This window comes from Schistocerca piceifrons, chromosome 1, assembly GCF_021461385.2.
Source record: "Schistocerca piceifrons isolate TAMUIC-IGC-003096 chromosome 1, iqSchPice1.1, whole genome shotgun sequence".
Classification (NCBI taxonomy): Eukaryota; Metazoa; Arthropoda; class Insecta; order Orthoptera; family Acrididae; genus Schistocerca; species Schistocerca piceifrons.
In genome coordinates, this window is record NC_060138.1 from 889,791,558 (window position 1) to 889,815,890 (window position 24,333).

The window sequence follows — 24,333 nt, forward strand, 5'->3', positions numbered from 1 at the left end:
TTATTGTCCACATCTTACTTTCGTGCAAGGCTGCTCTCCAGACAAGTAAGTTCACTTCAGGAAACACTTCCTAACACTTAAATTTTTATTCGATGTTGTCAAGTTTTTTCTTTTCCCGATATGCTTTCTTTGCTATATCCAGTCTGCATTTTATATTCTCTGTAATTCTGCCATCATCAGTTATTCTGCCTCCCAAATAGCAAAACTAATTCACCACTTTTAGGTCTCATTTCCTAATCTAATTCCCTCAGCATCACTTGATTTAATTCGACTATGTTCAATTACCTTTGTTTTAATTTTCTTGACGTTCGCCACATAATCTCTTTTCAAGGCTCTATCTATTCCGTTCAACTGCTCTATTTCCATCTCTGATAAAATTTTAATGTTATCGGAAAACCTCAGAGTTTTTATTTATTCTTCCTTGCTTTTTATTCCCTTTTGAAATTTCATGGGCTTCCGTTATCGCTTGCTCAGTATCCAGACTCAATAATATCGGGGACAGACTACACTTTCTCATTCACTTCTCAATTTCTGTTTCCCTTTCATGTTCTTCGGCTCTTATAACCGTAGTTTGATTTCTGAACAATTTGTAAATAACCTTTCCCAGTATTTTATCTCTGCTATCTTCAAAATATCAGTGTGAATAGAGCAGGTATATATGTAAGTTTGCCTTTCTTCAAACTGTCTTGTAAGATAGGACGTAGGCTTCGAATGTTCTTACATTTCTCCGGAACCCAATACGACCTTCTCCGAGGTCAGCTTCTGCCAGATTTTCCATTCTTGTGTAAATAATTCGTGTATGTATTTTGCAAGAATGAGATATTGAACTGTTAGTTGCGTAGTATTCACACCCGTTAGCACTTGCTTTCTTTGCTATTGGAACGTTACATTTTCTTGAAGACTGAGGGTATTTCGCCAGTCGCAGTATCCTGTATACCAGGTGGAACAGTATTGTCGTGGCTGGCTCTCACCAGGATCTTAGTAACTCTGAGGGAATGCCATCTACTACCGGGTCCTTGTTTCAACTTCAGTCTGTCAAATTCGTCTCGCATTATTTTACCTCCAATCTCATCTTTATCTACTTCCTCTTCTCTTTCTATAATATTGTCTTCTACTTCATTTCCCTGTCTACTTCTTCCATGTTTCAGCTTTCCCTTCTTTGCCTACTACTAGTCTGCCACCTGAGCTCTTGATATTATTAGTTTCTCCAAAGGTCTCTTTAATCTTCGTATAAGCGGTACCTATCTTTCCACTGGTTATACAAGCTTCTACAGCCTTGCAATTGCCCTCTAGCCATTCCTGCTTCTTCTTTCTTCCAACTTCATTTCTTGGCCATCTATATTCCCTTTCGCCTACTTCATCTACTGCATTTTTATATTTTGTCCTTTTGTCGATTAAATTATTTCCTGTGTTATTCAAGGACTTCAGTTAGACTTTTCGATTTATCTATTTTGTCGTCTGCTCCCTTCACTAATTCATCTCCCAAAGCTGGTCATTCAACTACTACTATATTCCATTCCCCTAGTTCAGTTAAACATTACCTAATGCTCCTTCCCAAACTCTCAATAATCTACGATTATTTCTATTTATGTAGGTCCCAAGTCCACAGTTTCATGCTCTCCTGCAGTTTCTTCAGTTAGTATCTGCAGTTCATAAACAGTAAATTATGGTCAGGGTCCACATCTGCCCTCTTACAGTTTAAAATATGGTTTCTAAATCTGTGCCTTACCACTATACAAACCTGGATCTTAGCAGTGTCCCCATGTTTCCTCCTCGTATGCAACCGTTTAAATTATTCTTAGACCAAGTATTAACAACGGTAAGATTGTGCTTGGTGCATAATTCTACCAGGCGGCTTCTTCGTTCATTCCTTTACCACATTCCCAATCTCCTACTATTTCTTACTCCGTTCCTTTCCCCACTACATCACATGACACATTATTTCAATCTAGACATCTGCGGAGCTATTTGACATATCAACTTGTACTAGTGCGGTGGGTGTAGACGTCGTGCTTATCTTTGCTATGATAATGAGTACACTATGCTGATGATAGAAGCATACTACCATTCCTATTTTCTTAATCGTTATTGGAGCTCCTTCTGCGTCACGCCTATTTCACTTTGTATTTCTAATTCTGTAGTCACCTGACCAGAACACCTGTTAGGCCTGTCATCATACTTCACTGATTCCCACTGTATATCTAATTTCAAGATATCCGTTCCCCTTATTCAGTTCTCTACCACCCCTACCCAATTAAGGGAGATTATACTGCACGCTAGGATCCGTGGAATATCAGTTTTATTTTTCCGGATGACGATACCCTCCTGAGTAGTCCCTGTCTGGAGATCCAAATGGGACACTACTTTATCCCCGGAACATTTTACTCAAGAGGATGTCATCATAATTTAACCATAAAGTGGAGATCTACACCTACATCTACATATATACTCCGCTAGTCACCAAGCGGTGTGTTGCAGAGGGTACAATTCACGCCAAAGTCATATCCCCCCCCCCGCCCCCTCTGTTCCACTCGCGGCTCGCGCGAGGGAAAAACGACTGTCTGAACGCCTCAGTACGAGCTCTTATTTCCCTTATCTTCTTTGATTCTTTGAATGATGATCATTACGCGATCTGAAAGTTGGTGGTAATAATATATGCTCTACATCCTTGGTGAAGATTGGATTTCGGAATTTAGTGAGCAGCCCCTTCTATTTAGCGCATCGTCTACCTATAAGTGTGTCCCACTTCAAACTTTCTATGAGATTTGTAACGATCTCGTGATGGCTGAATGTACCAGTCACGAATGTTGCCACTCTTCTTTGGACCTTCTCAATCTCTTGAATTAGACACAACTGGTAAGGGTCCCATACAGACGAACAATGCTCTAAGACTGGACGGACTAACGTATTGTAAGCTATTTCCTTTGTTGAAGGACTGCATCGCTTCAGGATTCTAGCAATAAACCGCAATCTAGAGTTCGCCTTACCCGTTACTTGTGTAATCTGATCATTCCATTTGAGATCATTTCGAATAGTCACACCCCGATACGTGACTGATGATACCGCTTCCAAAGACTGATCATTTATTTTGTACTCATACATTAATGGGGATTTCCCACTTGTTATACGCAATATATTACACTTACTAATATTGAGAGATATCAGCCAGTCATTACACCAGGCATTTATTTTCTGCAAATCCTCATTGATTTGTTCATAACTTTCGTGTGATACTACTTTCCTGTAGACTACAGCATCATCGGCAAACAGTCTAAGGCCTCTGTCAATACTATCAACCAGATCGTTTATGTAAATCGTAAAAAGCAGAGGACCTATTTCGCTGCCCTGGGGCACACCTGAAGTTACTATAGTTTCTGTTGAAGTTACCCCGTTCAGGACGACATACTGCTCCCTGTCTGTTAGAAAACTCTCTATCCAACCGCATATGTCATTGGATAGACCGTAAGCGAGCACTTTTTGAAGCAAGCGAGAGTGCGGAACTGAGTCGAACGTCTTTCGAAAGTCGATAAATATGGCATCAACCTGGGAGCCGGTATCTAGAGTCTGTTGTCTATCATGCACAAAGAGGGCCAGCTGTGTTTCGCATGACCGCTGTTTCCTAAAACCGTGCTGGTTTCTGCAGATGAGTTTCTCAGAGTCTAGAAAGGCCATTATGTCTGAACACAAAATATGTTCCACGATTCTACAACAAATCGATATCAGTGAAATTGGCCGGTAATTATGTGCATCCGATTTTCTACCCCTTTTATAGATTGCTATGACCTGGGTCTTCTTCCAGTCCCGTGGAACTTTCCGCCGTTCCAATGATCTCTGATAGATGACGGATAAGAATGGTGCTATATTTGTAGCATAGTCTATACAAAATCTTGCGGGGATACCGTCTGGGCCAGACGCCTTTCTGGCGCCTAAGAATCTTAACTGTTTTGCAATCCCAGATACACGAAATACTATGTCAGACATCCTTGCGTTTGTTCGATAATTGAAAGGGGGAATGGTGCTGCAGTCCTCTATCGTAAACGAGTTTTTGAAAGCTAGGTTTAGAATTTCGGCCTTCTTTTTATCATCACCAGTTACATTACCCATACTGTCAGCAAGAGAAGGTATTGAATTATTTGCAGCGTTCATAGGTTTTACGTACAACCAAAATATTTTGGGGTTATTTTTAGAATCTGCAGATAAAATATTGCTTTCAAATTCGTTAAAAGAGTCTCTCATTGTCCTTCTGACAGCTACTTTCATTTCGCATAATTTATGTTTGTCAGCTGGGCAGTGACTACGTTTAAAACGACTGTGCAAAATTCTCTGCTTTCTCAGCAACTTCCTAATATGTTTGTTGTACCAAGGTGGATCCTTTCCCTTTTTTTCAACTTCCACTGGCATAGAAGCCACAACGACATTATGGTCACTTATACCTTCTTCTAGATTAACTTCCTCAAAAAGATCAGGTCTGTTTGTTGCCAAGATGTCTAATATGTTCCCATCTCGAGTTGGATTTCTACCCAATTGCTCAAGGTTGTATGTTGAGAGCGCTCCTAGAATAACTTCACACGAATCTTTGCTTCTGCCCCCTGTGATAAACGTGTAATTTTCCCAGTCAATGGATGCTAGATTAAAGTCTCCACCTATAACTAATGGATAATTTGGATATTTACTTCCTATGTACTCAAGACTTTCCCTGAGACGTTCTGTGACGTTTGTTGCGGATGCTGGTGATCTACAAAAACATCCTAATACAATGGTCAATCCTTGTCTGATTGACAGCTTTATCCAGAATATTTTACAGTCCGACGCAGTATCGATCTCAACTGCGTTTAAACAGCTTTTAACTGCAATGAACACACCACCTCCCATAGCATCAGTCCTATCCTTCCTAAACATTGTCCAATCAGAGCTCAAATTCACTGCTTTTGATGTCTGGTTTCAAATAACGTCTCTAATTTCCGCTTCCTTTCTGCCTTTCACAGTACCAGCACAGCAAGTCCTTCGGGAAGCAGATATTTGGCGTCTCCGGAGATACGCCTCCTGTCATTCAGCACCTACGGATGGCTGTTTGTATTATTGACGTACTCAGGCCACTCTACCTCATCAAAGTCCATGATACGTGGGGTGCATGACACATATCGACTGATATTAGTTGGTGCCTGTTTAGTTCCGTTTCTTGCCTCGCTACAGGATCTGGCCGCTCACGTCTGCTCGCCCGCGCAGTGGCCCATTTCACTTGTAATGGCCCGGAACTGTTGCACTACACGTTGCCAACTGGATCGCATGGCACACTACCAACTGAGGTTTCACTCGTCTCCATAATGTTTTCACGAGAAATACGATGGTCAGTGGAAAAGTATCCGCACAACATTTTTCTAATTTATTACATCACAAAATTTACAGTGACTTTGTTTTACAAGATAGTCGTCCAGCTTTTCAACCCACTAGGTCTATTGTTAGACAAGCTTTCCAACACCCTAGGAAAAAATCATTTTGGTTGAGCAGCAAGCCAAATATACACCGTATCCTTCATCGCTTCGTCGGATTCGCTCCGCTCTAGAACTCGGCGTTTGTTTCGACTGCAGAATTCATCTGGTTGTTAAGTATGTAACTGTAACATCAACTGTTTACTTAATACCCCTTTTCCATGTACTATTTCAGAATTACCCCTCGAGCGTACCGAAAGACTTTGAGCATCCCTTGTCCTCTAGAAGATTGACCACTGAATTTCCTTTTGCTTGAAGATCTGGCGTGTTTCCATATCCTGCCGTTTGCTCTCTGTTCAAAGTGATGAAACTATGTCACGTCTCTAGTGATGATTGTTGTTTTTTAAACTTCACCTAATTAGCGTGACTGTTCTGTAGCTGCTGACAAATTCGCACACCATTTCGTCTTTGTTTTTCGTTGTTTTGGGACGTATGTTGTACGAGCACTATAGAAGTTGAACCTGTTATGGATAACGTCATACGCAGAGCCATGACTAATATGCATCTGGGTTGCTACTTCATCAACAAACAATCGTTATTTATTCAGTACCGGGTCGTGGACTTGGTCAGTATTGGTATCAGAAGTAGGTTTGACTGGATATGATGCGCTTTCCTCGTCCTTCATGCTTGTTCGACCGATCTAAAATGCCCTGGCAGACACTTCGACATGGCAAAACATTCCCCCCACACTGTACTGAAAGTATTCTGTTGATGTCAGTAACACTCTGACCCATGATTCCTTAAAGAATCGAACTCCTGCGCATGAACGTGGTGTGCGCAATTTGCGTTCCATTTCGAGAAGAGCGAGTTTCTCACCCAACTCGTTGTTTATGATGTCATATCTCCAGACCATTGTGTCGTACAATGACATAATTCTTCAAGGGAACATTCGATGGCGTATGTGGATACTATTCGCAAAAATATGTTACGAGTACAATTACTAGTAAACAAGTTATAAATAAAAAGATGACGCCTGGTGTGAAGTTTTACAGCAAGCAATAAGCAATAATCTTTTTTTCTTTCATTATTTTATGGAGGATACTAGCGATAAAAAGTTTGAAAATGGTTGAAATTATGTACAAAATTTGTTGGAAATCGCTAAGTGCTTTCATTCACAAATACTGGAAGAGTATAGTCTGGACAATTTGCACGCTGAGAGTTACACTACATGAATACTTACAATTTCTGACTTTAATACTTGACCCTATTGTGTAAGGCTACACCTCTTAATGGAAAGATTATTGTTCATTTTTAAATTAAGTCAGTAATTATATGAAATAGTGAAATTCAAATTTTTGTTCCTTCTGTAAGCCGTTGGATAGGCAACTTGCAACTGGGAATGTGCACCGTTTTAGCTTTTTCGTAATACAGAACAGTTTCTGGTGCAGCTTCAGCTTACAAAAACCAGATTACAGATCGCTGTTCTTCATCTGTGAAAACGGAGAGTGGCGCAGCCCTTTTTCCTTCGCGACAATGCAAATCGAACTGATATTAAAACTCTGAAATCTGCAGCAAGTCAATATTACGATAGGAACTGGTGAGTGCATTAAACCGTACAGTCAACCTAGAATGACAGTGCAGATTCCGATTGTCTTCCGTTTCCAAGTTTCTCTTTGCATGCGTATTATTTTCATACGATGATAATTAAAAATCGCCTACGGAGGAGAAAGGATGCTTCTATTTCGTCGTTTCTGCCATGAAGGCAAATTGGTAGTTATTTTTACATCCACATTCTCTCCACAGTCCACGTCCGCGGCCGAGAACGCGGGTTCTCTTACTGATACCTCGAAGCATTGTTCTTTGGTGTGAAGAGATGTACGCAGTGCACTCAGCCTCGCGATACCTATTGTGGAGCTAGTTAAATGAGAAATATCAGCTCCACCCGTCTGGAAAGTCTGCAAAACGGTCGGGAAAGCGGCGTGTTTACCACATGCCCCTCTATACGGCATCCGCATGACGAAGCAAGGCGGATCATGATACGGCGGTCGGAATACATCCTTTAGGTCCTTAAGGCTTAGATAAATAAAGATATCACACATATTAATGAAGGACTAAACAACTGTGTAATTAATAGTGTTTTCAGTGCGTTTCAGTTTACCAAATGAGCATAAAATACAGACACAGCAAATAATGTTTTAATAACAAGCCAATGTGATCCCAATTAGAATTTTAAGGTAAGGAGCCACAGTCACGGCTGAAGGCCTTTAACGCCAAGAACGGCAATATACAAAAATTGAACAAACATACAGTAAAACAGAAATGCAATAACAAGGTTAATTTAAAAAGACAGGCGACTGATCAGCAAACGGGTGAGACAAAATGATGGTAAACTTGGTAGCACAACCTTTTAAACCTGCTGTAACGCCAAGAATGGCAATCATATAAATAATTTAAAAAAACATACAATAAAACAGCAAATACAATAATAAAACACAAGGGCCAGCCACAGCTGGTAGACCAGGAATCGATCTTTGATCAGGTCCGGCAAAAAACACTTTCGCGAGCGATGAGATACTCAGCCAAGAGTTGCATTCACTTAACGAATGACTAATGATAATCTTGCTGAGGCTACTTGACGTCCAATGAGCCAAATGCAAAGATGTAAAAATACGCCAAAGCAGGAACCGGCGGCCTGGACTTCGCCCGCCCGCATAATACTGTGCTTAGAGCGCCCGGAACGAGAAAGGAATCGCTACCACCAGAGTAGAAGAATCGCCAAGCAACTTACAATCAAGAAAACTGTCAAAACTACACGCCTCACTGGACAGCAGCGGTAAGACGAGGAAATGTACACTGCCATTGCATACACTAACTGGGGCGTTAGTGGCCACGAGGCAGCAAATATACGCTGGTTGAACTTAACAAATAGTAACACACTGAACGCAATAAATAGTAATTAGAAGGCCAGGAAAGCTAATCAGATTCGCCTTCCCCAAGCGCTCCATTTGCTGCTCTCCGCCTCGGCAACACTACGAGCAGCAACACGAGCCCAAGTCACTGGAGAATCTCACAATGATGGAGGTTTCTCTGCTTGAATCCAAATGCACTCAACTTAAAACTTGCAGGATCCGGTTTACGACGAGTTCGTTCACCCTCGTGACCTCAGGCCTTCGATCCGGCAGTCCATGCGCGCCACCAGCGGTCCCGGTATGTTCTCGCACTGCACGGACCTGGCTCCTCCTGAGTCCCCAACCGAAATGGCAACTGACAAAACCGAAGCACGACGTCGTCCCAAAGATAGGGCCACAGTTACTACATATCGATAACCGCCGCTGCTGCCACCAGCGGACAGGCAACGTTTGCGAAACCAAGTGGCGCCAGTCTACACGAGAAGATTACGAACAACCGCAACCATGTCAACTAAACAATACGGTCTGGCCTCCAACAGAAACCTACAGACAGCACCAACGCGAGCTGCAGCACGGCTCACTGCGTCATTCATTAAGTCCAGTCAAGTAAGGAAAATGAGAGGAAAAAAATCGTGTGGTCGGAAATTTTTGTACAATGGTAGGCAGGAGATTCACGAACAACTTTTGAACAACATACTAAAAATACACAGCGGCAGGGTGTGAGAGTGGGGGAGAGAATGAGGGTGGGGGCGTTTAAAGGCCAGTCTTGCATGTTTTTCTCGAATAACTTGAAAATCGCGGTTTCTAGTGAAACTGTTTCCCGGTAAATAATTAAACTACATTAAATTTACTACAGAAAAGATCCTACACATTTTTTCCCTAGAATTAGTAGTTATCACATTGCAGGAAACTGAAAAACCACATTTTATTAAAAACAGTGTTTTACCATATAAAATTAACGTTTATTGTTAAATGAAGTGGGTTAATAAGAAATATTAAACGCGTGTACCATATTTAGTACATTAAAGCCGTAACAGGAGTAGAAAGGGGGGGGGGGCGGGGGGCCCAACTCGTGAAGAGTAGAAGAGCAAGGGAAGGTAGGTCGCCGGACTGTGCTCATGCAGTTCCCTCGTTCATAGGTCTGCAAACTGAAGAGGCAGCAGGTGATTCTCCATTCCCTACACCCCACCACGTCACAGGAAGCAACTACTGGGATTTCGCAAAGTTAAACTGACCCTTCACAGGACGCCTTACGAATTACTGGCGATGCAGTGCACAGACATGCCCGATAGTGGTTATTTTCCTCAAAGTGCATTAACACTGGAATGCTTACTACTAATACTAACGCAGGAAATGTTTATGGACAAAATCTACATAAATCTCGACAGGCTGTACTACGTTGGTAGATAGAAAATTGGTTATTGGTCATCCTGTGCAGTTGAACTGTTCTTCCAAGAAAGGCAACTTTCCGTACCACGAGCGCTGCCTCGTAGTTACGTTACTGACTTTCAAATTCCAGCCTTCGTCGCCGTTGAACAGAAGTCAGCATGGGTGCATGAGCCAGGCGCCTGCAGCTGAGGCTCATACGGTCGTTGAGCAGACACTGTTGGTAGTCCACTGGTTCATCTGAGCGGTCAGTTGCTCAGCAGTTGCACGTCTATTCGTCCGTACACTTCTCCGTAGCCGCCGATCACCCTTGTCATCTATGGCTCATGGTGCGCAACAGTTGCCTCTGCACCGGTTTCGGATGGCGCCATTTTGGCATGGACAGTATACTTTAACAACGGCGGCACGCGAACGGTTTACAGACTTAGCCGTTTCGGAAATGCTTCCACCCTTGGACCAAAAGCCAGTAATTATGCTCAGATAAACGGCTCCATCTCCGCATTACGAATACGAATGCACTGTTTTCTGCGTCCCCTCGATACGCTTTATATACCCTCCATTGTTACTGCTGACACCTGCCGTCTGCGAGCGGTTATTGCGCGTTGACATCGAACATAGGCGGTGGTCACATTAATGTGATTGCAACGTATATTTTAGTCTGTTAAATGAATAATTATTTGCATTTGTTAAGTGAACTTTTATATAGAATACTTTCCTAATAACAATGGCTGAGAAAAGTATCTGTAAATGTGAGTGTCGTTAGTGAGCTTCATAGTGCTGGCAGGAAAGGAACTGGATTGTCAGACGTGGCACCTTGCTACTATTTAGTATAGACGGACTATTGGAAAACTGTGTAGTTTTGCATTTTCAGGCGTTCCCGACGCATCTGCTGTAAATACACTTCTCGTGTTGGCCGCCGTATCGTATTGTGTAAATCTCACAACATTTCATCGATGCGACTGATCGACATCTTCGGGTGGTGGTAGTTGCTGCTGTCACTGCTGCAAGATGTGATTGATGATGATCGGTCTGCGGCGTCGGAATTTATCAGTCCAGGAGCAGACAATACGCGTGCGCGGATGACGCTTACAGTTGAAGGCAAGCGGCGCTCCTATTGCCCCTTGCTGAGAGCCGCGAAAAGACCTATCGCGCGTGAGCTAGGGGCAATGACTGTGCTGCTGGACGGTCCTGTGGTTAATAGCGGAATTAAATCTCAGCAGTGCGTTGTGTCGAGTCATGAATCGGAAGTTCTTGTTTTAGCTGTTTGGATTTAATGGCAGCCAGTGCTGGATTCCAGGAGGCGCTTACGTGAAAACCTGCGCCCTTGTTGATAAGATTATCTGCTGTACGGATATGTATGGTCTCCTTAACAACACAGGCCCAGACAGACGACGCTGGGAATAACATTTCAATCTTTTCGTAAAACGTAGAATGTCCCGTGTCCAGTCAATGCTGCGCCACCGCTGATTTAAGAGGCTGTCCCGGACGTGTATAACAATGGTGTTCGACGCAACGTTCTTGCACGTTTCGGCATGTCTGCCAAATGTAAGATTTTCCACACAGGCATCGGATTTTATACAGGCCATGTTTCCTAACGCCGATGTCGTATTTTTCCGAGCACAATAAATTCCTCGATTTCGCTGGTGGCCGAGAAACATACTGGATGTCGTGCCTTCCGAGGATTCTTTCTATTCTTGAAGACGTGCCTCCAAAATAGAGCAAGAATGCTGGTGCAATGGGTGCCTCCTCATCTTCATTTACATCTCCGCCTTGAATTTGCTTAAAAAGGAATGCATGGCGTATCTGTCTGTCAGAAAAGCCGTTCTGTTTGAATAATTTCTTAGGGTAGATTGTCGGCATCTGAGACCACATGTGCTCTATGCACCAAAGAGCATAAGACGCTACCACATTGTCCAGAGTAATGACAACTTATGGCCTGCGAATACAACTGCATGTGAGTTGCTTTGGATACACACTATGTCCCAGTGTACCATCGACTTTTCATCTGGCACGACATCCAGGAATGGTAAAGTGGCATCTTTTTCCACTTCCATTGTGTAATTCGGACAGAGCGATTTTAGATGCCGGAGAAACACAATTAATGTCAAAAATGGTTCAAATGGCTCTGAGCACTATGGGACTCAACTACTGTGGTCATCAGTCCCCTAGAACTTAGAACTACTTAAACCTAACTAACCTAAGGACATCACACACATCCATGCCCGAGGCAGGATTCGAACCTGCGACCCTAGCAGTCACGCGGTCAATTAATGTCTCTATTCCGTGTGGTCACACCTCAAATGTATCGTCTGCATATCGCTAGAAGCAGGACAATGCTTTTTCTTCATAGTTTTCCATAAAATAGTTGGCCACATGGGAGATAACGGACTTCCCATAGCGACAGTGACCATTTGTTCAAACTAATGGCAATTGAATAAGAATTAAGTTGAAATAAGTACATTGTTAAACAGTGTCACAATGTCTTTCACAAACTGGCTGCTGATAAGCTCTAACGAGTCCTGCAAAGATGCTTTAGTAAAGAAGGATACAACATCAAGGCTGACGGAAAGATCCGACGGATGTCTTCAGGCATCCTATGAAGTCCTTTGAATTCTGGATATGGCGGTCACACTTGCCTATGAGAGGTCCCAACAGCGTAATAAGATGTTTGGCCAGAAAATAGGTAGGAGCCCCAATGTTGTTCATTATTGGGCAAAGAGGAGACCCATCCTTATGTATCTTCGATAAGCCCCCCTGGGGGGGGGGAAGTGCAGCCCGTTTCTCATGCAACACTGCTTGTTCCAAAACGCCTGAGTGTCTGAAATCACTCACGGTCAGATTCAACACCCTACACGCCGTTGTGGTGGAAAAGTCAGTGGGAGAGAGTGAATCAAATTAAAATAAATGCAAGCGAAGAACTACATCTACGGATATACTTCGTAAGTCACTGTGCAGTGCTCGGTTTGGAGGCTGGGCTACAATGTACCTTTGATGACAACAATTATACGGCTGTTAAACATTCCTTGAAAGTTTAAGAATATACCCATTTTGTTTATATTTACGACAGAAGATAATTTGTACGTTTATTGGAATTTTTAATCGGTAAAACACGTTGATTTTGGGGAAAAGGGTGTGATTCGACAGTCATGATTGTCTAGTTATCTCGGTCTTCAACGCTCACACTAAAATGTCATGAAATGAGTAGGGTTAAAATTGATGAAACGTTAAATACACTACTGGCCATTAAAATTGCTACACCACGAAGATGACGTGCTACAGACACGAAATTTAACCGAGAAGTAGAAGATGCTGTGATATGCAAATAATTAGCTTTTTAGATCATTAGCACAAGGTTGGCTCCGGTGGCAACACCTACAACGTGCTGACATGAGGAAAGTTTCCAACCGATTTCTCATACACAAATAGCAGTTGACCGGCGTTGCCTGGTGAAACGTTGTTGTGATGCCTCGTGTAAGGAGGAGAAATGCGTAACATCACGTTTCCGACTTTGATAAAGGTCGGATTGTAGCCTACCGCGATTGCGGTTTATCGTATCGCGACATTGCTGCTCTCGTTGGTCGAGATCCAATGACTGTTAGCAGAATATGGAATCGGTGGGTTCAGGAGGGTAATACGGAACGCCGTGCTGGGTCCCAACGGCCTCGTATCACTAGCAGTCGAGATGACAGGCATCTTTCCCGCATGGCTGTAACGGATCGTGCAGCCACGTCTTGATCCCTGAGGCAACAGATGGGGACGTTTGCAAGACAACAACCATCTGCACGAACAGTTCGACGACTTTTGCAGCAGCATGGACTATCAGCTCTGAGACCATGGCTGCGGTTATACTTGACGCTGCATCACAGACAGGAGCGCCTGCGATGGCGTACCCAACGACGGACCTGGGTGCACGAATGGCAAAATGTCATTTTTTCGGATGAATTCAGGTTCTGTTTACAGCATCATGATGGACGCATCCGTGTTTGGCAACATCGCGGCGAACGCACATTGTAAGCGTGTATTCGTCATCGCCATACTGGCGTATCACCCGGCGTGATGGTATGGGGTGCCATTGGTTACACGTTTCGGTCACCTCTTGTTCGCACTGACGGCAATTTGAACAGTGGACGTTACATTTCAGATGTGTTACGACCCGTGGCTCTACCCTTCATTCGATCCCTGCGAAACCCTACATTGCATCAGGGTAATGCACGACCACATGTTTCAGGTCCTGTACGGGCCTTCTGGATACAGAAAATGTTCGCCTGCTGCCCTGGCCAGCACATTCTCCAGATCTCTCACCAATTGAAAACGTCGGGTCAATGGTGGCCGAGCAACTGGCTCGTCACAATACGCCAGTCACTACTCTTGATAAACTGTGGTATCTTGTTGAAGCTGCAAGGGCAGCTGTACCTGTACACGCCATCCAAGCTCTGTTTGACTCAATGCCCAGGCGTATCAAGGTGCTTATTACGGCCAGAGGTGGTTGTCCTGGGTACTGATTTCTCAGGATCTATACACGCAAACTGCGTGAAAATGTAATGTCAGTTATAGTATAATATAGTTGTCCAGTGAATACCCGTTTATCATCTGTATTTCCTCTTGGTGTAGCAATTTTAATGGTCAGTATTGTATCTGAAGTAAAATACAGGGACACGACAGGAATTTGAAGCTGGTTTAAAAAACACAGTGGATACACTGTTAAACATGTTCCTATTGGAGGTGGGCCTACTCTTACCTTCGACTAGTGATCCTGCTCCCTCTGTAGGCTGCCGACGAGGCTAGAACATACTTTGACGTGTAATCCTAACAACGGTTGGAGTACGACTGTCCACTCACACAAGGAATTCCAGTAGGGGAAAGTTTTAGCCCACTCCCTTCGAAAAGCGTTAAGTGAACTGCTGTGGTTGACGTCATCATCCGAATGATAAATCTTTCTTCAACAGCTCCTTCTGCTCCTGTCACAAAATGCTATCGTGAGTTGTTGATTTACTCCAGATCACTCGTTCGTATTATTATAAGCGTAAAATCTACGACGTCATCTGTCGTCCTACAAAAGGTGGAAACCAAATAACCTCTTCTACCACGTCCATCAAGCTGTCCGCCAGCGTCTATTGCGGGTGTTGCTTCGGCCATGTAGGCAACTTAATATATATTCTGTGCAGACAATAAAAAAAAGAGAAAAGGCGCTACGCTCACAGCCATTATTTTAATTCTTTCATTGAGTTTGGTAGATCAGAAATAATGGGTATTTTTATCTGTTTTTTTGTTAACACAAGATCAGGTTCGGAAGTAATGTCTCAGAATTTTTAGTGTGAGAGCTCTCAAAGCTTTTTAAATAAAACATACCTTGTTAAGACTGTGCGTCTTTATTATTCATATCTACATAGTTGCAATCTTCTGCAGATAGAGGGATCCGAATTGTATCGTGTGACATGGTGGTGTGTAACATGACTACGTCGGTGCATGGGAAACAGGGTGCTGTAATCGAGTTTCAAACACGAAAAGTTCGTCTACAAATGGAGAATCTCTGCTTCAGCATTACAATGCCAAAGCACACACGAGCGCTGCGATATCTACAACAATCCGACGTCTTGGCTTCCCTGTCATCGATCATCCTCCAGATAGTCCCAACGTGGCTCCATCCGGTTTTCATCTGCCAAGGTGATGTGACTCCGACAGCAAATTCAAACATTCCATTGCGACGATATCAACAAACTGGTCTCTCGTTGGGAGAAATGTGTTCGTTGCCAGGGTGACTTTTGAGAAATATAATAAATATCTGTATAGGAAGAATAAAGATGTAGAATGTTAATAAAGTTGTTTTATTTTAAAAGCTTTAAGAGTTTAACATATAAAATTCGGAGGCATTACCTTTCAGCCCGACCTCGTACTTGTCATCCAGTAATAAATACGATCACCACTCTTAATAAAGTATCAGTGACGTTATCACATACCAAAGACTGTACAAATGAAGGGTGGGTGCTACAGGTCACGTGCCTAGATTATGAAGTGGCTCTCGGAGATGTCAACACTTATCTTCGTGGGACGCGAAGTCGTGTCCCAACGCTGCTCGCTTCGCTGGTGGCTCTCCAAGGCCAGAGGAACGTGTACAGGAATTAAGACGATGGGGAAACTGCTGCCTGTATTAAGTGGCCGAAAGTGGGCGTAGCGCGTCAGCTGTGAGTGACGTCAATCTTCACAGGCTGGCAGATTGGATAACCGTCTTGCTGTCCAGCACACCAGCGTTAGGTCTCTCGCCGTTCCTGCAAAAAGTCAAGTCACAGCGAGTGCTCCGCAGCTGTCGTTCCAGTATATGGCTGCGCAACGGAAAACAATCTGGAAAAATCAATACAGTTACGGGAAAGAAAAGAAGGAAGATTAGGGCTAAACATCAAAACGTCAAGTGCACAGCGAGCTCATCGGAGAAGGAGTGAAAACTGAGATTGAAGGTAAATGCGGAAAGGAAAACAACCCTGTCCTTTACAAGGGCACCATCCCAGCGTTTGCCTTAAGTGATTTAGAGGCACCATGGAAAATTTAAACCCGGATGGCAGGGCGTGGATTTGAAGCACCATAGTGGTGAAAATGAGATCAGTGAGTTACCATTGCGACATGTCGCTCGGTAATACGTTGTTCGAAGGGAATATATGCCAGAACTAATCCGTACGTATTGTGTCCGCCAAAGTCCAAAGTCGTACACGCAGTGATAATTAACCTCGTTTTTTTCAGTGTATGTTAGATACATCTGGCAGACGTTTGTTATACTGAATATAGGGGAATCACAAAGTTCGCTATTCATTACAGAAAATTGAATTTTTTCCTTTTCTTTAAAATTTGCGTACGATTTTTTAATTTGCGAACCATGTGTGATGTGCGTTATCAGTGAAGCATGTGTTACTGTAGTTAACTTAATATGACAACTCGTTTTTGTTTAGTTACAAAATTATAGGGCCTATTATACTCCTTCGGCGAACGAATGATGTTATTTTCTTTTCTGTTAAACACAAGACACTAAATTTGAGTAAAGCAGTTTGATCGTATTCTGGAAGTGCAACATTAACCGTGTCTGTTGATAAATCATTGTGTACTCGATCAAGATGTAGTCGTAAATTACAGTATTTTATCAAAAGTATCCGGACACCTGGCTGAAAATGACTTACAAGTTCGTGGCGCCCTCCATCGGTAACGCTGGAATTCAATATGGTGTTGGCCCACCCTTAGCCTTGATGACAGCTTCCACTCTCTCACGCATACGTTCAGTCAGCTGCTGGAAGGTTTCTTGGGGAATGGCAGCCCATTCTTCAATAAGCGTTGCACTGAGGAGAGGTATCGATGTCGGTCGGTGAGGCCTGGCACGAAATCGGTGTTCTAAAACGTCCCAAAGGTGTTCCATAGGTTTCAGATCAGGACCCTGTGAAGGTCAGTCCATTACAGGGATGTCATTGGCATGTAACCACTCCGCCACAGGCCGTGCATTATGAGCAGGTGCTCGCTCGGGCTGAAAGATGCAATGGCCATCCCCGAATTGCTCTTAGACAGTGGGAAGCAAGAGGGTGCTTAAAACATCAATGTAGGCCTGTGCTGTGATAGTTCCACGCAAAACAACACGGGGTGCAAGCCCCCTCCGTGGAAAACACGACCACACCATAACAACACCCCCTCCGAATTTTACTGTTGGCACTACACACATTGGTAGATGACGTTCACCGACCATTCGCCATACCCACACCCTGACATCGGATAGTCACATTGTGTACCGTGATTCGTCACTCCACACGACGTTTTTCCACTGTTCAATCGTCCAATGTTTACGCTCTTTACACCAAGCGAGGCGTCGTTGATGTCTGCCTATTACACATTACGAACATCTTCAGCTGTCGGCGGTCCCTGTCACTCAACAGACGAGGTCGGCCTGTACGCTTTTGTGCTGTACGTGTCCCTTCACGCTTCTAGTTCACCATCGCATCAGAAACAGTGGACCTAGGGATGTTTAGGACTGTGGAAATCTAGCGTACAGACGTGTGACACAAGTGACACCCAATCACCTGACCACATTTGAAGTCCGTGAGTTCCGCGGAGCGCCCCATTCTTCTCTCTCACGATGTCTGATGACTACTGAGGTCACTGACATTGATACCTGGCAGCAGGCGGCAGCACAATGCACCTACTACGAAAAACGTATGTTTTTGGGGGTGTCCGGATACTTTTGATCACATGGTGTATATCGCGATATTACGTGTTTGGTCGTATGTATAGGAGGCGTCCTACAACATTGTGAGTCGTGTGTGTATATTGTTTCTTACATTATTCTGAGGAGTATGAATCAGAAACATATCGATCTAGTACCACATCTGTGAAGATACTCCATATTATCGTGTACTAGTTATTATTCAACAGCCGGGCGAAGTGGCCGAGAGGTTCTAGGCGCTACAGTCCGGAACCGCGCGACCGCTACGGTCGCAGCTTCGAATCCTGCCTCGGGCATGGATGTGTGTGATGTCCTTAGGTTAGTTAGGTTTAAGTAGTTCTAAGTTCTAGAGGACTGATGACCTCAGAAGTTAAGTCCCATAGTGCTCAGAGCCATTTGAACCATTTATTATTCAACAGTGCAGCGCTGCACGAACGCCTTTCGGAAATCTGGGAAAACGAAACGAATCTCACCTGTCTCTACCATTTTCAAGAAACCGTCTATCACTAAAGCAAAACGTTGCTGACACAAAGGGGTCTTCAAAATCCATGCTGATCCGTCAAGAGAAGCTTCAAAATGGTTCAAATGGCTCTGAGCACATCTGAGGTCATCAGTCCCCTAGAACTTAGAACTATTTAAACCTAACTAAGCTAAGGACATCACACACATCCATGCCCGAGGCTGAATTCGAACCTGCGAATATAGCGGTCCCGCGGTTCCAGACTGAAGCTCCTAAAACAGCTCGGCCAAAGCGGCCGGCAGAGAAGCTTCTTTTCCTCTCATACGTACATGGAACAGGCACTTTTTTTTACAGATATGAAATGATTTTCTAAATAAGACACACCACATACCAAAAAACATTTATGTAAAAAATCGGATAAACTGTAAATGTAGTTGCATCTATTCAAAATAATCTGAATTAATCGATTTCCTGAAGTCAGAGGACCATTGAAACTTGTGGATTCGTCACTGCCTGATTTCCTACGCAGTTGTAACAAAGTAGAGATGGTATCGATCAAATCCATATGTAACAGGAACGCCACAGAAAGGAAACTCGTACATGAAATTTAAAACAGGGATGAGTCTGAGATTTCTGCCACTAGACTTGCTGAGTAAAGAAAAAAAAAGCAAAAGGTACGCAATGTATTTTTGATACAACTGTTCGAATAATTATGCAGAAAATCACAGCCGATGAGCTCAACGCTCAGTTATTTGTCACTCTCATGTAAGGGCACTCTGGTGACGTTGGAGCGCTGCCCATGGTGGAGAACTGGTTCCGTGTGATCATCTGACCATCCACCGCCGACGTTACTCATGGCAAGGTAATAAGAAGCTGTCTAGTTTGATAGACCCATGACTACGCCTGACTGAAGTAGTCCAATTCGTTGGTGTATCAACGCGGACTGTACAACGTATGTACAAGGAATGGTGCGCCACTCGCAGGCTTGTAACATGGCGCAAGAACAGCGGTCGTAAAAAATAAAGAACCTAATCTGTAGGGGTCGAAAACGAATTTCACGCCTTCTAAATGACAACCAGTTTCAAATTCGACAAGAATTGCTGATGTCGGAGAATGGAGCTTCATCTCAACCAGTTTTCGAACAAACTTCACGTAGCGAACTACGTGCAGTAGACATTTGGAGTCGCGTACTTCGCAAAACACAATTGCTCACTGCTGCACTTGACGCTACACGTCTTCAATGGGCCAAAAACAGAGAACCCGGACTGCTGAGTGGTGAGCTGTAGCGTGGGCTGACTAATATCTAGAGTATGACGAATCTTGTGAATCGAGATAAAGGTTTTGCCCTCAGTGTAGCTTGGCAACCAGCCTTTGATGCAACAATACCTGAGGGCCAGCAGTGTGCATCGCTTTGTTGCGATCTTCAGTCATAAACTGTTTTGTTGCATCTCTCCACGCTAGGCTATCCTGGGCAAGCCTCTTTATCTCTGCATGGCTACTGCAACCTGCATCTATCTGAACCTGCTTTCTCTTTTCGTGCCACGTTCTCCCTATAATTTTTATCCCCGACACTACCTTCCATTACACTATTTCTATTTCCTGATGTCTCAGAATGTGTCCTATCAACCAATCCCTTCTTCTAGTCAGGTTGTTCCACAAATTTCTTTTCTCCCCAGTTCTGTTCCGTACCTCCCATCAAATCTTCAGCAGTCTTCTGTAACACCACATTTCAAAAGCTTCTGCTATTTTCTTGTCTGAGCGTTTATCGGCCATTTTTCATTTCCGTTCCAGACAAATATCGTCATACAAGACTTCCTAAAACTTAAATTTATGTTAGTTGTTAATAACTACCGCTTCTCCAGAAATGCTTTTCTTTTGTTGATTGTATACATTTTATACCAGTTCCCGTCAGATCACCGAAGTTCAGCGCTGTCGGGCCGGGCTAACACTTGGATGGGTGACCACCCAGCCATCGAGCGTTGTTGGCAAGTGGGGTGCATGGGGTGCATTTAGCCTTTGTGAGGCAAACTGAGGAGCTACTTGATTGAGAAGTAGCGGCTCCGGTCTCGTAAACTGACATACAGCTGGGAGAGCGGTGCTCTGACCACATGCCCCTCCATATCCGCATCTAGTGACGCATGTGGGCCGAGGATGACACGACGACCGGTCGGTAACGTTGGGCCTTCATGGCCTGTTTGGGCAGTGTTTAGTTTTAGAATACATTTTGTATCCTCTCTACTTAAGCCACCTTCAGTTATTTTGCTGCCCAAATACGATAACTCATGTAGTAGCCTACATTTAGTGTCTCGGTTCCCTCAGGATAGCATAATTTAATCCTCCTTCATTCCATTGGCGTTGTTAATGTTTATCTTATAAACACTTTTCAACATACTATTCATCTCGCTCAAATGCTCTTTCAAATCATTCACTGTGTCTGACAGAACTTGTCAGTTCTATCAGCAAACCTCAAAGTTTTTATTTCCTCTCCGTGAACTTTAATTACCTTTTCTATTTTATTTTCTATTTCCTTTACTGCTTGCTTAATGTACGGATTGAATGACTTCACGGATGTGTGTGATGTCCTTAGGTTAGTTAGGTTTAAGTAGTTCTAAGTTCTAGGGGACTGATGACCTTAGAAGTTAAGTCCCATAGTGCTCAGAGCCATTTTTGAACTTCGCGGATAGGTTACAACCTTGCTCGCTCCCTTCTCAGCCACTACTCCTCTTTCATGTCCTTCAACTCTTTCAACTACGATCTTATGAGGCAAGATAACTGTGAAGATTTTATTTCATGAACCAGGATGTTTATTCAACACTTTTGTACATTTGTTGAGCTTTGCACAGCACATTCGTCACGAGTTCGCTTGCAAATGTCCTCGTTTCAGGATGACAATAGACATGTTCACTAGGCTGCCCACATAGATGCCTGTTTTAACAAACACGTAAGACAACACGTCGTACCTCTACTCACCCGCCGAATCAGCCGATCTTAATCCTATGAAAATTTTCTGAAACTATCTGGAACAGCAGGTGAGCCATACAACCAACATCTCCATAGTTGATATCTCTGCGGGATCCAACTGTCAACGAATGGCTTCAGATGGATGTCGAATACGTGACGAAACTTCTTGCCCTCTTCCTATGTGAATGGAGACCATTACCTAAGTCGGTGTTATGCGGTATTAGTGTGGTGTAAGGTGGGGGTGAGTCTCCAGTCCCCTACTGTACATATTTTTCGTTGTTTGGCCCACTGAAGACGTGTAGTATCACGAGGCGCACTGAGGAACGCTTTTTCGCCAGTTGCCCATCGCATGCAGTTCCCTTCGCAATTTCTTTAGGAAACTGTGTTTTCGGATTGTTGCTGTTGCAGATGGTGCAAGTTTACAATGTAAATATGTATCCCGAAATTAAACTCTCACCAATTATTTATTTCTTTCGAAGTGGTTCCTTAACAGAATTTATACCTCAGTTTCCTACTTCAGTAATCCGTTAATTTGTGACGTCTTTCTTTCTAGGCTATACCATAAACAAGTTACAACTGTTCCCATACTTAACTGGTTAACAATTTTTCGTGGCGACATTGATTGTCTGGTTATTGGTCTGACTTTCCGACCATATGCTGACACGGATGTTTAGCGTCAGTTATTAACCAAAACTTCCTGAACTATTGTGAATTTCAACAATTTCTTTTCTAAAGGGCCCGCTGCATAACTGAGGTCGATAAATGACACATTTGGCTGAAAATTACTTTGAGCAGATAGAGAACCAACTCATGAGGGCAACGTCTTAGACCACCTGGCAACAAACAGACCTGAACTTACAGAATCAGTTAACGTGGAGGAAGGTATCAGGGATGATAAGGCTGTGATAGCGTCTATGACAACGGGTCTGACAAAGAATGTTAAGAAAGGTACAAAGATATTTTTGCTCAGCAAGAGTGACAGGATACACATTTCAGAGTATCTGAGCTGCCAGCATCAAATATTCTGTGACGCGGACAAAGATGTGGAAAACAAATGGAAAAAATTCAAAGGAATCGTGCAATATGCCCTAGACAAAAATGTTCCGTTTAAGGTCTTAAAGGATGGGAAAGACCCACCATGGTGTAACAGCCGTGTTAGAAAACTGCTACGTAAGCAAGAAGAACTTCACCTCAGTTTCAAGAGAAATAAAAACCGAGCTGACAAACAGAATCTGAACTAGGTGAAAATGAGCGCAAGGAGAGCAGTAAGATAAGTGTTAATGGCTTTGAAAGTAAAACTATGTCCACCGATCTGAGTGAAGCCCTAAGAGATCTTGGTCGTCTGTAAAATCAGTAATTGGATCAAAATCATCTATTCATTCACTCAGTGACCATACTGACACCGAAACGGAAGATGACATAGAGAAGACCGAAATACTGAATTTGGTCTTCCAGAATTGTTTGACCGCGGAAGATCGTAACACGGTCAATTCTTTCAATCGTCGTACAAACGTCAAAGAGCCAGGTATTGAGATAACCGATAGCAGAATAGAGAAACAACTACAGTCGCTTAGTAGTGGAAAGGCGTCAGGACCAGATGAGATACGTATAAGATTCTACAAAGACTATGTAAAAGAACTTGCTCCCCTTCTAGCAGTAATTTATCATAGATCGCTTAAGCAAAGAATGTTACATAGCGATTGGAAGAAATCGTAGGTCATTCCCGTTTATAAGGACAGTAGGACAGGTGCAAACAATTATACACCAATATCGATTACGTAAATCTGTTGTAGAATTTTGAAACATGTTTTATGCTCAAGAATTATGACGTTCTTGGAAAATGAACGTCTCCACTGCAAAATTCGACATGGATTACTCAAACAGAGATCCTGCGAAATTCAGTTCGCTCTGTTGCCCCGCGAGATCCACAGTTCCGTGTTCCTTTAGAAAGGAATTTGACACCGTCCCGCACTGCCGTTTAGAGAGCTTATCGAGTATCAGAACAGATTTGTTCCTGGGTTCAAGATTTCCTTGCAGACAGAACTCAACGCGTCGCTCTTAAAGGAGCCAAATCGACAGATGTGAAGGTAATTTCCGGTGTACCACAGGTAAGTGTCATAGGATCGTTACTTTTTACAATATATACAAACGATCTAGTAGAAAGCGTCGGATGCTCTCTAAGGCTGTTCGCAGATGGCACAGTTGTCTATAACAAAGAAGCACCGCCATAAGATAGTAATGATTATTAGGATGGTGCAGGCTCTGTCAGTTGACCCTGGACATAAAAAAAATGTAACACATTGCGCGTACACTGTATAGCTACACTATTGATGACCGATAGAAACAGTATCTGCCGTAAAATATCTAGGAGTAACTACCCGGAGGGACCTTAAGTGGAATTACTATATAAAACAAATAGTGGGAAAAGCGGATTCCAGACTCAGATTCACAGGAAGAATCTTAAGAAATGTAACTCAACCACGAAGGAAGTGGCTTATTAGGCCCTTGTTCGATCTATTCTTGAGTACTGTTGATCTATCTGGGATCCCTACCAGACACAGCTGATAGAAGAGGTAGAGAAGATCCAACGAAGAGCAGCACGTTTCGTCACGGGTTCGTTTAGTCTGCGTGAGAGTGTAAAGGAGATGATCAACGAACTCCAGTGGCAATGTTACGTGAGAGACGTTGTGAATCACGGAGAGATTTACTACTGAAATTTCGAGAGAGCTCTTTCCGGGACGAGTCGGACAACATATCACTTCCTGCCACAAACGTCTCGCGTAATGACCATGAGGGAGAAAATTCGAGAAGATACGGAGGCTTACCGACAATCATTCTTCCCACGCGCTATTCGCGAGTGGGACCGGGTTGGAGGGCTCAGTGTTACAAAATGTGCTCTCCGCCACACCCCATACTCTTGCGGAGTATGACGCAGATGTAGATTTTGTTTTTAGTACAACAGTCTGCTGCGCTGTTGATGAAATTACTCGTACTGAG